The sequence below is a fragment of the Elephantulus edwardii genome, unplaced genomic scaffold (assembly GCF_000299155.1).
Source record: "Elephantulus edwardii isolate Elephantulus edwardi_28Jun2011 unplaced genomic scaffold, EleEdw1.0 scaffold00031, whole genome shotgun sequence".
NCBI lineage: Eukaryota > Metazoa > Chordata > Mammalia > Macroscelidea > Macroscelididae > Elephantulus > Elephantulus edwardii.
The window spans coordinates 7,608,336-7,625,798 of NW_006399781.1; the positions used below are offsets into that span (position 1 = coordinate 7,608,336).

General features: G+C 44.6%; 1 pseudogene; it reads right to left on the bottom strand.

Moving 5' to 3' along the window:
- Positions 1-1,017: 1,017 nt before the first annotated feature.
- The window catches only part of LOC102872252, a 49,060-nt pseudogene continuing 32,614 nt past the window's right edge, over positions 1,018-17,463 (bottom strand).

The following is a 17,463-nucleotide window of genomic DNA, read 5'->3' on the forward strand; positions in this document are numbered from 1 at the left end:
TGTTCTTTACTGCCCCATTTGTGAAAACTTTTTATTTTATTTATGTTGAAGTATAATCCAAGTGAAGGCAATATTCTTTGATCTTCATCAGCAAATGCCACAAGTCTTCTACTGCAAGCAGGATTGTGTCATCTGCATATCACAGCTTGTTGATAAGCCTTCCTGCAATGTTGATCCCTCAGTGTTCTTCAAAAAGTCCAGGTTTTCATCTTATTTGTTCAGCATCTGATTGAAAAGGTATAGCTTAAAGCATACAACACTGACCCCCACCTCCCCACCCCTTAGGAGAGGCTGTAGGGCTGGTGGCTGGGAAGGAATGAAGTAGAGGCCATTAAACATGAGGGAGTCCAGACAGGGACCCTTGTAAGTGTTGGCTGGTTTGTTCACATGGCCTTGGGGTCACCCGAATGCTGTTAAGACTTAGGGTGAAATCTCAAGACTTCAGAGAAAAATGTGTAGTGACCAGAGATTGTTAACAGTTCAAAAGAGGTGCTAGAGACAATCTCAACAAAACAGAAACATGTCCTCAGGGTGCTCTGTGCATAAGTAATCTGAAGGCATCATCAGAGCTCGGGGAGAATGTGGCCTACCCCCAGAATTCGGGGGGATCTAGAGATGGGAGTATGCTGGGCCTTCTCTGCTTTATGGACCATGTCAATGGGAAGCCTTTAACTCTGCCTTCTTACTTGGTTCAAGCAGTTGTAGGCACCGATGGGAGATTGCAGAGGGGAGAATGTGTTTGGATCACATATTTCCCCAGTGAAAGATTTGCAAAGCTCTACTCCATCATATGGGGTCATGGTGAGTTAGAATTGACTTGATAACAATAACAACAGCAAAATAGCATTCCCTGACTTCCTTCCTCTTCTATCCATGTGGCGTGGCTTTTGTGTGTCTGTTATCGAACCTTTCTCATTGCTCAGTTTGGGTGACGGTGTCACTGTTGCCGTCAGATGCTGTCAAGCTGACTACCACGCGTGATGACTCTAGGACCCCTAAGACCTGAACCTTGTTCTGTCACGCACAATCCTCATCGCTGCCATACTCTAGCTCGTTGTCGTGGTCACTGTGCCAATCCATCTTGTTGAGAGCCCTCTTCTCGTTCGCCTTTGCCCATATTATGGGGACTGGTTTCTCCTGAAAACACACCCAAAGGAAATGAGACAAAGATTCACCATCCTTGCTTCTAAGGAGCACTTCCTTCAAGGCACATTCACTTAGTCTTTTGGCAGCCCATGATATATTCGATCCTCTAAGACCACAATTCAAAGACTCTTCTTTGGTCTTACTCATTGTCCAACTTTCAAATGCATAGGAAGCATTTAAAAACACGATAGCTTGAAACAGTGGCAGCTAACTCTTTTCTCTTTCTATCCTTTCCTGCTAAACATTGAACTCGTGTGAGAAGGACAAGTATCTTATATTCAGTGTAAGTTACTTCAGTGTTGTTGTGAGGTGCCGTCAAGTCGAGTCTGACCCATAGCGACCCTGCAAACAACACATCTGAACCCTGACTTCAGTGTTGGTGTAGGAGAAGCCGTCCTCAGCTGAGACAAAGAGCAGGAGGGATCTCCTTGAGGATGTGCTGATAATGATCCAGGCATTAAAAACTCTCATTGCTGTCCAGTTGGAGCCCACTCTCAGCTGACCCTCCAATGGGTTTTCGGAAGCTGTGGTTTGCAAGAGAAGAGATTGTCCAGCTTTGTCCCACAGAGCTGCGGGTGGATTCAAACCAGAAACACCAGCACAACTCCCTAGGAAGTATACCACCAGAGCTCCCTGTTGTTGTTATTATTTGCTATTTGTTATTGTTGATTGCCTTCGAGTCGAGCACGACTCATAGTGACCCTATGAACAAAAGGCCTGAAGCTCCTCTACAACTATCAACATTTATCAAAGTTCATACAGCTTTCAGAGGCATGTTGTTTAGGAAGTTGATGCCACTCCTGAGCACTTAATATGGAACAGGTTTCAAGCTAGGTGTTTAAGTTTCATACCAACCAAACATTATCACTCCCCAATTGATAGATGAAGAAAACAAAATCCAAAGTAATTACCATTTAGTCAATTCTCACTCAGTGATCATATTGGACTGAGAAGAACTAATCCATGGTGTTTGCAAGTCTATAAATATTTACAGAAACAGACTTCCATGTGGAACAGCTGGTGGATTTGAACTGTCAACCTTTTGGTTAGCAGATGAACATTTTACCTACTATGCCACCAGGGTATGAATTTACTAAGATTTATTATGACAGATGGTGAAGAGATTGAGATTGTTAACAGCTTTAGTTTACTTGGTTCTACAATCAGCACTCTTAGTACCAGCAGCCAGGAAATCAAGAGATGATTTGCATTGAGAAAGCTGTTAGAATACTCTCCAGAGTACTGAAGAGCAACGAGGTTAGTCTGGAGACCAAGGTGTACCTGATCCAGGCCATAGTCTTCACAATAGCTTGCTATGTGTCAGAGAGCTGGACAATGACTAGGGATGATAGAGAATTGATGCCTTTGAGCTGTGGTGCTGGAGAAGAGTTTTGAATAGATCATGGACTGCCAGGAGAACAGGTTTATCCTAGCAAGGGCGAAGCCAGGCTGCTCCTTGGAGGCAAGGATTCTTAGGCTTCATCTGACATACTTTGGGCATGTTGCAAGGAGGGACCAGTCCTTGGAGAGGGACATCATGCTTGGAAGAGTGGTGGGACAGAGAAAGAGAAGAAGACCCTGGATGAGATGGATTCATGCAGGGACTGTGGTATTGAGGGTAGGTGTGTCAGACAGTAAAGTTGGCACAAGATAGAGCAGGTTTCAGGACTGTTGTGCATAGGGTCACTACAAGTCACAAGTGATTCTACGGCACATAGCAACAACAATACTTTCTCTTTGCTCATGAGTAAGATTGTAAAAATCTTGATAACTCTTTTTCCTGTAAAACCAGAAAATAGTCCCTGCCTTGCCACACTGGTGATTAAATTACTTCTTATGTGTCAGCACCCAGAGCACTCACTTGCACTGAACACGTGGTGCCTATTATCGTTACCATTATGAAGCAGCAAGTACAAAAGAGGCAGATGCGCATGGGCAGGGTAAGGGCTGCTGTTATCCTCATCATCATTTTTTATTTTAGAGCCATAAAAGAGGTGCAAAGTGTTAACAGATGTGCCTCTGAGAAAACTTGCCCGTGAGCACGCCTTCTTCACCAAGTGCGAGCTGTGTGCTGAGTTCCACCACTCACTACCATTCAAGGGAGAATTCCTTTTGTTCTCTCTCTCTCTCTCTTTTTTTTTAAATAATTTTAACGAACATTTACAGAGAATTTGGATTTCCGTTCATTCATTGCTGCACTTCTCTGCCCGCCAAGCCCTCTCCCCCTCCCCCCAGTTCGCTCCTCTCTTTCAAAAGCAAAAGAAAGACTCCCTTCCTGGTACACAATTCCTCCCCCCCCCACCCCTCCCACTGCCCCAAGTACACTCCACTATGCAACCTTAATTGTGGACTCTTGTGATAAACATAATACCCTATCATATATCGCTTTTAAATTATTCAATCCCTCATCTGTTTCAGTGCAGTATACACAATTTATCCAGTTTTTCTCAGTCTTACCCCCACCCTGATATCAGTCCCATTTTAGAGCAGTGGCACCATGCAATATTTGTCCTTTTGCGACTGAGATATTTCACTCAGCATAATGTCCTCCAGGCTCACCCATTTTGAATAATATTGAATGAGTTCCTTGTTTTTCAATGCAGCATAGTATTCCATTGTGTGAATATACCACAGCTTCTCTATCCATTCATTTGTTGATGGGTTTTGTTCTCCTTTTTAAGGAGCTTTGGTGGCCTGTTGTTGTGTACATTGAGTTGGAACCGACCCACAGCTGACCCTCCAGTGGATTTTCAGAGGCAGTTAATCATATGAGAAAAGACTGCCCATCCGTCTTCCACAGAGAAGCTGATGGCCATGAACTGTGTGTCTTTGGGATTGCAGGACACCTTCTTGTCAATAGGCCAAAGTAAGTAATTTCGCCTCCAACCCAAAGACATATGATTCAAATCCAGTTACCATGATTTACTGTCTTTGAAAACCCACTGGTGGGTCAGCTATCGGTGGGTTCCTACTCAAAGGGACACAACAGCAACAGATATGGAGCTGAGATAATGAAGCAAAGCTGGGGTTTTAAGCAAGGATTTCAACCAAGGTCAAAGCATGAGTGAAAGAAAGCTTCTTAGAGGAGCTGGTCCTCGAATGAGTACTATTCTGAGGTACCAGGAGGATCAAACACATGTGCTAGATGTTGGTAGGAGAAGATAAGAGGGTGCTATTGTGCCAGCAGGGACTCCAACAGGGAGGGAACTTGCAGAGGGTGAGGAGATGAGGCAAGAAGCAGCTGAGGGAAGGCCTAGAATTGTTTTCCCTGCCCCAGAATGTACTGAATCATAAGCAACAAAGCTCAGCTATCTGCCCTATGTAGGGAGCAAGAAGTCAAGATAGCCCTGAGGGTTTCTACTGCAATCCTGGGACCTCATTAACCCAGTGCTTCCTGATTTGGACTCCTCAGGCTCTGGGAAGGGTTCCACAGAAAAATGAAGGATATCTGTGAGCAAACGTGAAGATTTCAAAAAGCATCCAAGAGCTTGTACATTTACAGCATGAATGCTTGCAAACTGGCCAGAGGCTAACCACCATAAGTTTCTTTATTTCTGCCTTGAATTCTCTCAGCCCAGTACAGCAATGAGTATCACAGCATGACATTGTGGCATCTGCTTTAAAAAGTTTGCATGTGTAGCTTTCAAACAATGAAAAAAAGAAAAATGTGATGTGAGAACTTTTGAAAGTAACTCTTCTAGCATTGCTTTACCCTCTTTGGGGTGTAATATCTAGTTGTCTCAACGGCAGGTATATGGTTCCCTGTTGCTCAGCGTCTTCAACATCATCAACAGCTGTAGGGACAACATAAGAGAGAAATAATCTGGCGGGGCATAGCCAGACAGACCCCTGGAGACGAAGCCAGAGGAAAAGTTCGGCTTGCTAGACAACTGAGGGAAGAGCTGACTTGTGACCACTGTGAGACAAAACTTCCTGGAGATTTGGAACACCAGAGGCTCTTGCATGTGTGTTACTGACTAAACCTGGACTTTTGCTGTGTGATATCCTTTGCCTTCCCTACCATTCAACCTATTTCCTTAAGAAACTCCATAATTGTGAGTAAAGTAACATCAGTGAATCAATTTGCAATGAAAAGCAGACCTAGTGATTAGTAGAAGTAGAGTCAGTGTGTGTGGGGGAGGGGGGATGTCTGACCATGTAGCTGTTAGTCTGAAATTGTGTTTGTTATTGATGAGTTGCCCTTATCAGTAGAGGTTGCACTCATCCAGTTCCATATTATTCCTTTTTAAAAAAATAAGATTGGCTGAGATATGACTTATATACAGTAGTGTTCTCCATGTTTAAGTGTACTATTTTATGAGTTTTGGCAAACACATACAGTCATGTAACCATTACCACAACCAAGATACAAAACTTTTCTATCATCTCAGAAAGTTCCTTGATAGCCAGCTCCTAACTCCACTCCTAGCCCCTAGAATCCACCTATTTTCTGTCCCTATAGTTTATCTTTTCAAGAATGTCATAAAAATTATATAATCCAAGGTGCTTTTGTGAGAACACATATTTCATTCCATTTGGAGAGGAACTGCTGGCACATATGGTGTATACGTTTCATTTCCTAAGAAATCACCAAACTGTTTTCCAACATGACTGCACAGTTTTTATTCCCCGCAGCAGCATATTGGAGTTCCGGTTGCCCCGCATCCTTCCTCCTGCTTGGGCTGCCAGGTTTTGTTTGTTTTTAGTAGTTTTAAAAGGTATGGTGAGGGAGCTCTGGTGCCTTAATGAGGAAGGAGTTGCTCTGCCAACCACAAAGCAGACAATTCGATTGAACCAGCTGCTCGGAGGGAGAAAGAAGGGCCATTTCCTCATGTGCAGTTTATAGCCTCTGAAAAGCCACTGGAGGGTCCGCTGTGGGACATCTGACTTGACAGCAGTGAGTAAAGAGAGTTTAATAGGCGTGATAGCACAGTGGGTAAGCACTCAGCTGTTAACTGGAAGATCATTGATTCAAATACATCAAGTGTTCTGCAGGAAAAAGATGTTACAATCTGCTCTCATAAGAATTATAGCCTTGGAAACCGTAGAGGGTAGTTCTACCCGGTCCTACTAGGTATCTATGAATCAGACTCCATCCACTCTATGACAATGTGAGTAGGTATATAATGGCATTTCATTTTCATTGCATTTCTCTAATGTAAGTAATTGTTTCAACAAACAAGGATTATATAGAGACATATGTTTCAAAAATTAGGGACCCTAAGGGGACAAGTAAAAGGATTCTTTGACAGAGAATTTGTTTTCAACAGCTGCTTCTCCCTATCCTAGAAAATACAGGGGCCTGCACTGCTTCCCTATGGCCAAAAGAGGGCAGGAGAGGGCAGAAAATAAGCCTCCAGCCATACCTTCCGTAACAAACGCTTTGCTCCTGGATCTGGCTGGGTAGGTGCTTTTTTTTGGTGAAACATTATTCCCTATATCGTGAGACAATTTAACACCGAATCTTAATTAACCTTGCAAAATCTTTTCCTGCCAAAGCTGAGCTACAGAAGGGAAGATACTTTTGAAGACGCCTTAATAAATCTACTCTGCCAATATCATCTCACAGAGCTTGTGTTCGGGGAGCCAGGAGCTAGGTGAATCCCTATTGTTTCTCCTCTCCAACTCTACAGGATCCAAGGGAGACTGAAGAGGGACCCCGTGGGTGACAAGTCCCCCGATCACAGCTGGCTACAGGCCGTTTTCCCTGGGTCCGGGACACCGCACAGATCTTTTGGGGCTGTGGCTGTAGAGTGCCCCCAAAGATATACTGCAGCTTCAGGTCTGGGCTCCCCTTTGGCGCCTGGAATTCAAAGGCCCTGAGGAGAGTGGCAAATGTCAGGAAGAGCTCCATGCGGGCCAGCTGGTCCCCTGGGCACATTCGGTGGCCTAGAAACAGAGGAAAAGGTCAAAAAGTTGCCTACCTGTTTACCCCACCATGCCCTCCCCTCACCCCACCCCACCACCCGGGACCCAGCGCTGTGCCTAGTACCTGCTGAGAATGGCAGGAAGGCTTCATTTACCAGAAAGTTTCCATCTTTGTCCAGGAAGTGGTTGGGGTTGAATTGTCCTGGAGTCGCCCAGCACTTGGGGTCATGAAGCACAGATGCCAGGTTGGGCAAGATAATGGTCCCCTGCATAGAAGAATTGATATGGCTTAGAGGGACCATGCCCAGCCCAGACTGTCAGCCAAAGAGAGTCTGGAAGACACTCGTTATGTTGGTACTACAACCTATGACAAAGCCACAAAAAACCCAGTTTCTTTCTTAAATGATCTATGATAGCTTGAAATTAACATTTTATAGTAACTTGAACCTCTAGTGGCCTAGTGGCAAGAGGCTGTACTGCAATCCCGAAGGCACTCGGTTCGCGGCCACCAGCTGCTCTGCGGGAGAGAGATGGGCAATCTCCTCCTATGCGATTAACTGCCTCTGAAAACCTTCTGGAGGGTCAGCTATGGGTCAGTTCTGACTCTATGGTAACTTAAGCAGAAAATGACTCGCTTAAACTAGAAAAAAAAAATCTCAAGGACAGATTTGAGTCTTTGAACACTAATAAGTGAAGGCCAGAAGAACTGTGGGACGATATCAAGAATATTATCCATGAAGAATACAAAACATCATTAAAAAGACAAAGAAGGAAAAAAAGACTGAGATGAATGTTGGAAGAGGCTCTGAATATTTGACGAGAACACTGAGAAGCCAAAACGAAGGGAAGAAATCCGGACGTTAAGGAGCTGAATAGAAGATTTCAAAGAGTAGCTTGAGAAGACTAGTCAAAGTATTATAACAAGATGTGCAAAGTTGGAAAATCAAAGAAGTCAAATTCTCTTAGCATTTCTTAAGCTGAAGGAACTCAAGAACAAATCCAAGCCTCTAATTGCAACACTTAAAGATGCTATGGGCAGACTACTGAATGATCCAGGAAGCATCAAAAGAAGATGGAGGGAGTACACAGAGTCATTGTATCAAAAAGAACTGGCTGACACAGAAGAATTTAATTAAACAACAAACATACAATCAAGAGGCAATGGTGATGAAGGTGGAAGTTCAAGCTGCACTGAAGGAATTGGCAAAAAACAAGGCCCCAGGAATTGATGGAGTACCTATTGATGGATTTCAGACACATGCAACCCTGGAAGTACTCACCAGACTGTGCCAAAAAATCTTGAGGGCAACCACTTATCCTACTAACTGGAAGAGATTCCCATTCCAAAAAAAAAAAAAAAAGTGATTCAGCAGAGTGTGGAAATTATCAAATCACATCACACGCAAGCAAAATCATGCTGAAGATTACCCAAAAGTGACTGGAAGAGTACATCGACAGAGAACTACCAGAAATAGAAATACAAGCTGGGTTTAGAAGAGGCTGTGGCACTAGGAACATCATCAAAAGCAGGGGAAACCGGAGGAATATTTATCTCTGTTTGATTGACTATGCAAAGGCCTTTTACTGTGTGAATCATAACAAATTGTGGCTAACCTTGAGAAGAATGGGAATACCAGAACACATGATTGTGCTCATGTGAAACCCATACTTTGGACCAGGAGACAGTTGTCAAAACAGAGCAAGAGAACACTGCATGATTCAGACCAGGAAAGGAGTGTGTCAGGAATGAATGAATGAATCCATACCTTTTCAATCTGTATGTAGAGCAGATCATTCGGGAGACTGGGCTTTATGAGGAGGAGTGTGCCATCAGAATTGGAAGAAGAAAGACTCATCAACAACCTGTGTTATGCAGATAACACAACCTTACCAGCTGAAACTGAGAAGGGCCTGAATAATTTGCTTTAGAGGGTCAAGGACAGTAGTCTGCAATATGGATTAAAGCTCAACCTCAAGAAAATAAAGATTCTCACCACTGGGTCAATTGGCAGCATCATGATAGATGGAAAAGAGATTGAGATTCTTAACAATTTCCGTTTACTTGGTTCAACAATCAACACTCTTGGCCCCAGAAGTCAGGAAATCAAAAGACAAATTGCATTAGAAAAATCTGTCAAGGATCTCTCCAGAATGGTGAAGAGCAAAGGTGTTAGTCTAGAGACCAAGGTGTGCCTCATCCAGGTCATAGTCTTTGCAATTATTGCTATGCATCAGAGAGCTGGACAATGACCCAATCTGACAGAAAAACTGATATCTTTGAGTTGTGGTTCTGGAGAAAAGCAGTAAACATACCATGGAATGCCAAGAGAACTAGCAGGTCTGTCCTGGAGAGGGTGAAATCAAGCTGCTTCTTGGAGGCAAGGATTTTGAGACTCCATCTCACATACTTTGGCCATGTAGCCAGGAGGGACCAGTCTTTAGAGAAGGATGTCATGCTTGGGAGGGTGGAGGGACAGCACAGGATGAGTAGACCTCAGATGAGATAGATTGACACAGTGACTGGAGTATTAAGGGTAGATGGTTGGAGTCAGTGAGACTGGCTCAGGACAGGGCAAGGTTCAGAGCTGCTGTACATTGGTTGGCTATGAGTCATAGCCAGCTGGATGGCACTTAACAACAACAGCAACAACAAAAATCTATCCATTAATAGACCTGAACTTTTAAAATAGCCTAAGCTAAAGCAAAACCAATGCACTTCTCTGTAACATTTTTAAAGGAAGGAATAGTTTATTGTTGTTTTTTTCTCTCCTTAGCCCAGCAGAGTATTAACAAGCTTCTTTATAAAAACGGAAGCCCTTTTGATGCTGTTCGCGTGTCCACCCTGCAATCTATATTGACATTTGCCTGTTTACCCTCAGTCTATGCTGAGGTATAGCTATTACCTCCACCCTGAAATCGATAGCTAAGAATTATTCCCCTTTGGATGGCATCTAGGTGTCTCTGGAAACTTGACAAGACCAAGCCAATTAGTTCAGGACATAGGCATCAGATTTGAACACTTGGACAAAGGAAGATTCTGTGGGAAGCTCTCACACACTTCGCTGTCCTGCATCTTCCCTATATAAGTCCCTGCAATCTTCAGAGAGGAGAGACAGATATAGGAAGTTCATAATCCCTCTCTCCAAAATGCTGGACTATAATAAAATTTCTGCTTTTTGACTCCATGATTGCTTTTCCCGGCAGCAGGCCGCAGAACTGTGTTTTTCTGGAAACAGTGTGGAGGACCAGGGAACAGGTGGACCAAGGACTGACTGGAATTCAGGAAACAGGCCTTATTTGAGTTCCTCCTCCACGGTCACAGCAGTGAAGGCAATGAGCATTCCACCCTCATAGCTAAAGGGAACCCAACTTTACCTCAAAGACAACCAACACAGGTCTACAGACAGAGTCACTGCCTCATATGAAGAAGCGAAGAGACTGTTGGCCATGTATGGAGGGGACAAAGTCCTGCACGGACAACAAACCTTGGAAGGGTGTGGGGGTGTGTATGTGTAAGAGACAGACAGACAGACAGAAAGACAATGAGAGAGAGAGAGAGAAGAGAGAGAAGAATATTTTAGGGCTGAGGAGAGGAAACCATAACTCTAACCTTAGCCCTTACTGTATCTCAAAGGAGAAATGAGTGATTCAAGTCTGACTGATCAGGGGAGAAAAGGAACAAAGAGTGGTTGTCATTTGTCAATAAATTTGGCCCTTTTTTATGCAGGCCTTGGGTTGACCGAAAGCAGCAGGAAAAGGACACCTGAAGCAAGAATAGTCTTGGTTCGGGGTTCTAGGTGATCAAGTTTGTCTTGGTCCCAGGATCCCAAACCACTTCAGGAGTTCTGCGGAAGACCTCGTGCCCCATGGGCACTTAACAAACCCTACAGAGGTGGGGTCCAGAGGGCTGACCAATGATCCTTGGTTACAACAAAGATAGCTGGAAATCTCAAACAAACCCAGCAGAGTTGGAAGTGTGTATGCTCACCGCATGTTAGCTTAGCTAATGGAGAACATCTTCTTGGACCATTGTGTTCTTTTAAGATGTATCTATCTATACAGCATCAAATTGACAGTAACTTTAAAAAATCATTGCCACTGAGCTAGATCTGACTCACAGCGGACCCTCAATGACCCTGTAAATCTTGAGGGAGGAGCTTGCCCATCTTTCTCCTTTGGAGCTGTGGGTGGATTTGAACCAGCAGAGAGGTGCTTCCTTGGGTTCCCTGTGGACTCTACTGCCTATCAGAGCTGTCTAAAGTAAAAACAGCATTTAAGCCGAAAGCTAAGCGTCCTTTTTAATTACCAAATTAGCAACTCGAAAGAGCAGATAGGAAATTTAGGGGTCAGGAGTTTATGTTAATAGGGAGAGGGACTTGGGATAGGGGGGACTAAGGGTGAGAATAGTTGTTCAAGTCAAAAAATGTAATCAATGTGTAAATGTAATTGCACATCTGGAGGCTTTCTACAGTGTACAGTCTCAACATATATGGATATGTACATTATGGGTGTGTAAATGCAAAAATGCAACCAATGTCAGGACTTTCAGAAGGACTTTTTCACCCCTTGCAGAACTGCAGGAAGAAGGTTTTTTTAATGAAGAGAGCTGACCTTAGCCATCTAGATCAACAAGGTGCCCGCTGACTTGGTTGCTCTGTCGCCAGGTGTGGAGGAGACACATGTACTTGCGGATACCTGAGTGAGTTACATTCTCCAATTACAGTCCTGGAAATATCTGCATTTCCCCCATTGAGGACTAAGTAACCTTCTGTATAATGATAGCTCTTAACAAGCGCATTCAAATGAAGAGGCTCCTGGCAGGCAAGAAACTCTTTTCATTCCAACACTGTAACCTGTCCTGTGTGATATTCTGACCTTATTGCAAAGTGAGGGACTGATTTAATTCATGGAACAGGTTCAGAGCATAGTCTGTTCAGTATACAGAAAATGCAGCCCTCCCTCCTTCCAAGTGAACAGAGCTGTCTGCCCGCTGAGCACCCCTGGGGACTCCATGCCACCTTCGCTTCAGTAAACAGATGGCTTAGAATTCACAACGGACAGTCTTTCTGACGAGAGGCTTGATGTGCAACAGCTGTTTTAGGGCCATTGCTAATGTCTCTATTATTGAGCCAAGAAGATGGTGTCGGAACAGTTTTGTTTGTAGTATTTAATGATCTGCTGTCAGACTTTGAGTCCACTTTCAGGAGACACTCCTTGCCTGAGCTGAAAGAACTCAATATTGATTCCAGGTTGTTAATGGTCCCCTAGAGCTTTTACCGCAGAACAATTCCTAGAAGGACATTGGCAGAAATGGGTTCTGAGCAGGAAAATTGCTCAGTTCAAATGTCATAAAACAGAGCTGAATCCTGGTGCCTCCTTTTTTAAACTCGGCCTATTTTGTAAGACTTTTCTAAGACACCCCAGGTCCCAGGTCCTCTTGCCACCACCAACAGCAAGATGAGCGGATGATGTGTTGAGGCCCACATATTCTAGAAGGGCCTTGACTAATCCGTGACCCTGCTGGTCATTCACTACCAAGAACAGTTCAATAACAGCCAATCTGAAGGCCAGTGAGCAATGTAAAACATTCTTAACAAATCAGTCCACTTATTTACTGACTGTTATGACTTGGAAGCCACCCATAGCTAGCTCCCCACTAAGTTTTCAGAGGCTGTAAATTACACAAGAGGAGATTGGCCATCTTTTCTCCACAGACGAGCTGATGGATTTAAACCTCTTACCTTTGGATTAGCAGCTCAACTCCTTATATAGTAGACCACTAGAACCCTAACCTTACAGAGGCCCTTTTGGAGTAACATGAGAAGCAGCAAGTTGTGAACAGAGCAAGAACTCTGCAGTTAGGACGACATGAATGTGAGTTGTGTTTGAAGCAGTTACTTTATCTCTCTACATTGAAGTTTCCCCACCAATAAAAAAGGAGCGACAGTAACAGTACCTCCAGAAGAGGGTTGTTGTGAGGAAGAATGTGTGGAAGTGGTGTCTCAAGTCTTATTTAAATTAATAATCATATCCTGGCAGGCCCTCAGGGTCAAGTCTGCACCTCCAGAGTCTGTAAGTACTGAATGAAGACTAATGGTCAAGGAGTTGGGGACCCCCCCTTTCTCTTAACATCATGTCCATAGTACACCATGTAGTATCTTCATGGCATCCACCAAATAAGGGCTGGAGCATTAATGAGGAGCCAAGACCCACCTTGAAGAACAGTTTGGGGGCTCTGGACCCCACTTCTGTTCACAGAAGGACCCCCTGCACCTACACACCAAGATGGGGATTCTGCTTTGTTTTTACCAAAATGACAGCCTTGTCACCACACATCTGTGGTAAGCTGCCTCTCCTAGCTCCAGCTCTGGTATGATTTTTGATGCCTGGTACTCATGTCCTTGTGTAATCTCCTTTCCTCCTGTCAGATGGATCTAATGATTCCCTTCTCAGGCATGGAATACCTTCCAGAAATCTCGTGGCCTAGTGGGTAGAGAGTTGTGCTGCCAACCCAAAGGCCCACAGTTCAAATCCTCTACCTGCTTTAAGGGAGTTGTTGTTGTTGTTGTTATGTGCCATCAAACCACCTGTGACTTACAGCGACCCTATGCATAACAGCTCAGACACCTGCCCTGTCCTGAGTCAGTCTCACTGACTCTGACACACCTACCCCCATTGCCCTAGTTACTTTAACAATCCATTTCATCCAGAGTCTTCCTCCCCTGCGCTGTCCTTCCACCATTCTGAGCATGATGTCCTTCTTAAAGGATTGGTTCCTCCTGGCCACATGCCCAAAGTATGTGAGATGGAGCTTCAAAATCCTAGTCTCCAAAGAGGAACTTGGTTTCCAATTGTCACAACCATGATGGATGGAGAAGAAATTGAGGTTGTTAACAGATACAGCTTGCTTGGTTGATCCTTGAGCAGACATTCAAATAGCACTCTTGGCACCAACAGTCAAGAAATTGAAAGACAAATTTCATTAAGTAAATCTGTGTCAGGGACCTTTCCAGAGTACTAAGAAGCAACAATGTCAGTCTATAAAGGTGCACCTGATTCAGGCTATGGTCTTTATAATTACTTGCTATGCATCAGAGAGCTGGACAATGACTAAGGATGACAGAAGAAGAATTGATGCCTTTGAGTGTGGTGCTGGAGATGAGTCTTGAACACACCATGGACTGCCAAGAAAGCAAATAGGTCTGTCCTGGAAGGGTGAAAGCAAGTTTCTCCTTGGAGGCTCCATGGGAGAGAAATGGGAAAATCCCTCCCATGCGATTTACAGTCTTTGAATGTCTGCTCAAGGATCAGCTATGAGTCAGTTCTGACTCGGCAGTAATGAAGTTTTTGGAGATGATTGTGATACACCCTGTTTGAGTTTGAGAACCACTCATGCAGCAGAGCTTGGGAAAGTAAAGAAAAAGAAAGCTTGTTATATATAAGCTGACTTCATTACAAATATATAAAATGTATGTGGGCAGAAAATATTGGAAAATGTGCATTAAATATCTTCAAGAATTATCTCTAAGCATTGGAAAACCCTTCAATATCAAAGTCATTTTGACTTTTGGTGATCTCTTGCCACGTGGAACTAAACACGACTGAGTTCTACGGCATCCTCATGGTTGGTTGTGGTTTGGACAGTCCTGACCCATAGCATTTTCACTGGGTGATTTTTGAAGGGCATCTGACAGGCCTTTCTTCCTTGTGTCCACCAAAGCCTCCAGATACAATAGATAGAAAGATAGTTACTGTTAGGTGCTGTTCCTTGTGTCCACCAAAACCTCCAGATACAGTAGATAGAAAGATAGTTACTGTTAGGTGCTGTCAAGTTAGTTCTGACTCATAGCAACTTTGCGCACAACAGAAGGAAACATTGCCGCCTCTTGCAGTTGCCACATCCATCCACTCATTGAGGGGCTTCCTCTCCTTCACTGACCTTCCCACTTTTCCAAGCATGAGATCCTTCTCTGGGGACTGACATCTCCTGACAACATGCCCAAAGTATGTGAGACGAAGTCTCAACATCCTTGCTTCTAAGGAACAGTCTGACAGTCAAGACAGATGTGTTTGTTTTCTGGCAGTCCTTGATATATCCAATGGTCTTTACCAACTCAAGACCAGCAAGTGGCCAATCCTGCTTCTTACTCTGTCAGCTCTGCTGAGCCCTGTCCCCCATGGGTGCTAGTGTTTGATGTAACAGAGATGTAACTTCCAGCAACAAAGAAACACAAAAGCCACCATGGTATGAAAGACTGGCAGGGAAGTGAAAAAAGACAGGTGAGTGGGAGGGTAGATGAATGGATCATTGGAGGAATGAATGACTGAGAGAGGATCGAGAGATGCCTGATGAGTTGGTAGGAAAAAAGTGGACAGGAGCTGTAGATAATGTTCTGGGCAAGAGGAGAGCTTTCAAGGATGTTTGATGCTGTTAAGTAGGGGCCCGCTTACCTTGGGCACAGAGTGGCCACACACATGAGTGGAGGTCACACACTGGCGTACAGCACCCACGGCCACGATGCTGCTGAGGCGCTGGACCTCGTGGAGAACGGCACGGGTGTAGGGTAACCGCTCTCGATCTTCATAGCAGACAGCTGGGACGGTGCCCAGCACTGTATCCAGCTCCTGCTGTACCTTTTCTGAAGGCAGATTGGTGTGGGGCTGGAGAGAGCACTTGGTGCCTCCCTTGCTCCCATCCCACTCAGAGGAGCCTATCAAGCCTTACAATCCCTTGGTCACCCTTCCCTGACGTCCCTTGTTCACTGGGAGAGGGCCTCTCTGAGCCCTAGCCTGCTTCCTGTGAGCAAAATTTTGTAGTTTGCTCTTCAGTGGGGAGGGTTTTAGGGAGAGCTAAGAACAGAGTTGAGCACCTACAACGTGCTAGGTATTCTGTATAGAAATAGTCTTATATGGTAACCTGACGGCCATCATAAGATAGGGAAACTGAGCTCAAACAGGACATGTAATCTTGCCCAAGATCACAAAACTAATACGGCCAGGATTTGAATTTAGACTATTTGCTCCTGAGAGATCTCTAACCACCTTTTCCCTCCGTGACAGTGAATTTTGAGGTGGACGTTAACACAGAGTAGGTGCTAAATTAATTACCGAATGAGTAATATATAATAACAATGCTGTCCTGTTTTACCAATTCCTGATGGTTGTTTAGGGAGCTCTGGTGGCTTAGTGGCAAGGAATTACACTGCTAACAGAGAAGTACACAGTTCAAATCCATGAGCTGCTCCCCTGGAGAAGGATGAACAATCTCCTCTCGTGAGATTTTTCTGCCACTGAAAATCCACTAACGGGTCAGTTCTGACTTGACAATACAAAACAACAACAACAATGGCTGTATGAATTGCTCCAAGTCACAAAACATTAGCAAGTAGGGACTGAAGCCCCTTCCTACACTGTAGCTGTGAAAGCAGGCCCCGCCCCGGGGGGGGGGGGGGATCAGCCCAGGCAGCAAGCTTGGTCAGGAACTGCAGCCCAGACTAGAGGCTCGTTGATGTGGGAGTGTGAGGCCCTCACCTTGGATGGCTGGGTGCTGAACCATGTAGAGAAGCGCCCACTGCAGTGTGGTGGCAGTAGTGTCAGTGCCTCCCAGGAACAGATCAATCACTACCTGGACCAGGTTCTCCTCGTTGAATGTAGAGGCAGGGTCATCCTTGGCCTAGAGGTGGGGAGTTGGGAGAGAAGAGTAGCCAAGGTCTAAAGCTCACCCCTAACAGAGCCCTCTGGTGAACCCACATCCCAGTTTGTCCCCAGATCTGTGGCAGTAAGCTTCATGGCTTTCTCATGTGAAGGAGGAGCTCTGGTGGCACAGTTGTAAGGAATTGTGGGAGAGAGGTGGGCATTCTCCTCCCATGTGATTTACTGCCTCTGAAAATCCACTGGAGGGTCAGCTGTGAGTTGGTTCTTACTTGATAACATATAACCATAACAACAACATGTGAAGACGACTTGCGTACTTACCAAAGAAGATCAAAGACTACAGCTTTTAGTATGAATTACACCTCAACATCAAGAAACCAAAAATCCGCACCCTTGGATCAAGAGGCAATGTCAGGATTGTGTTGTTGTCATGTGCCATCGAGTCACCTGCAACTCATAGCAACCCTGTGTACAACAGCCCTAAATCCTGCTCTATCCTGTGCCAATCTTCCTGCCTCTGACAAACCTACCCCCATTACCCCAGTCACCAAGTCAATCCATCTCATCAAGGATCTTCCTCTCCTGCACTGTCCCTACACCCTCTCAAGCATGACATCCCTCTCCAAGGACTGATATCTCCTTGCAACACGTCCAAAGTATGTCAGACAAAGCTTCAGAATCCTTGCCTCCAAGGAGCAGCTTGGTTTCTCCATCTCAAGGCTGAGCCTGTTTGTTCTCCTAGCAGTACATGGTATTTTCTTTTTTTTAAATTTTTTTAGATTTATTATTAATTTC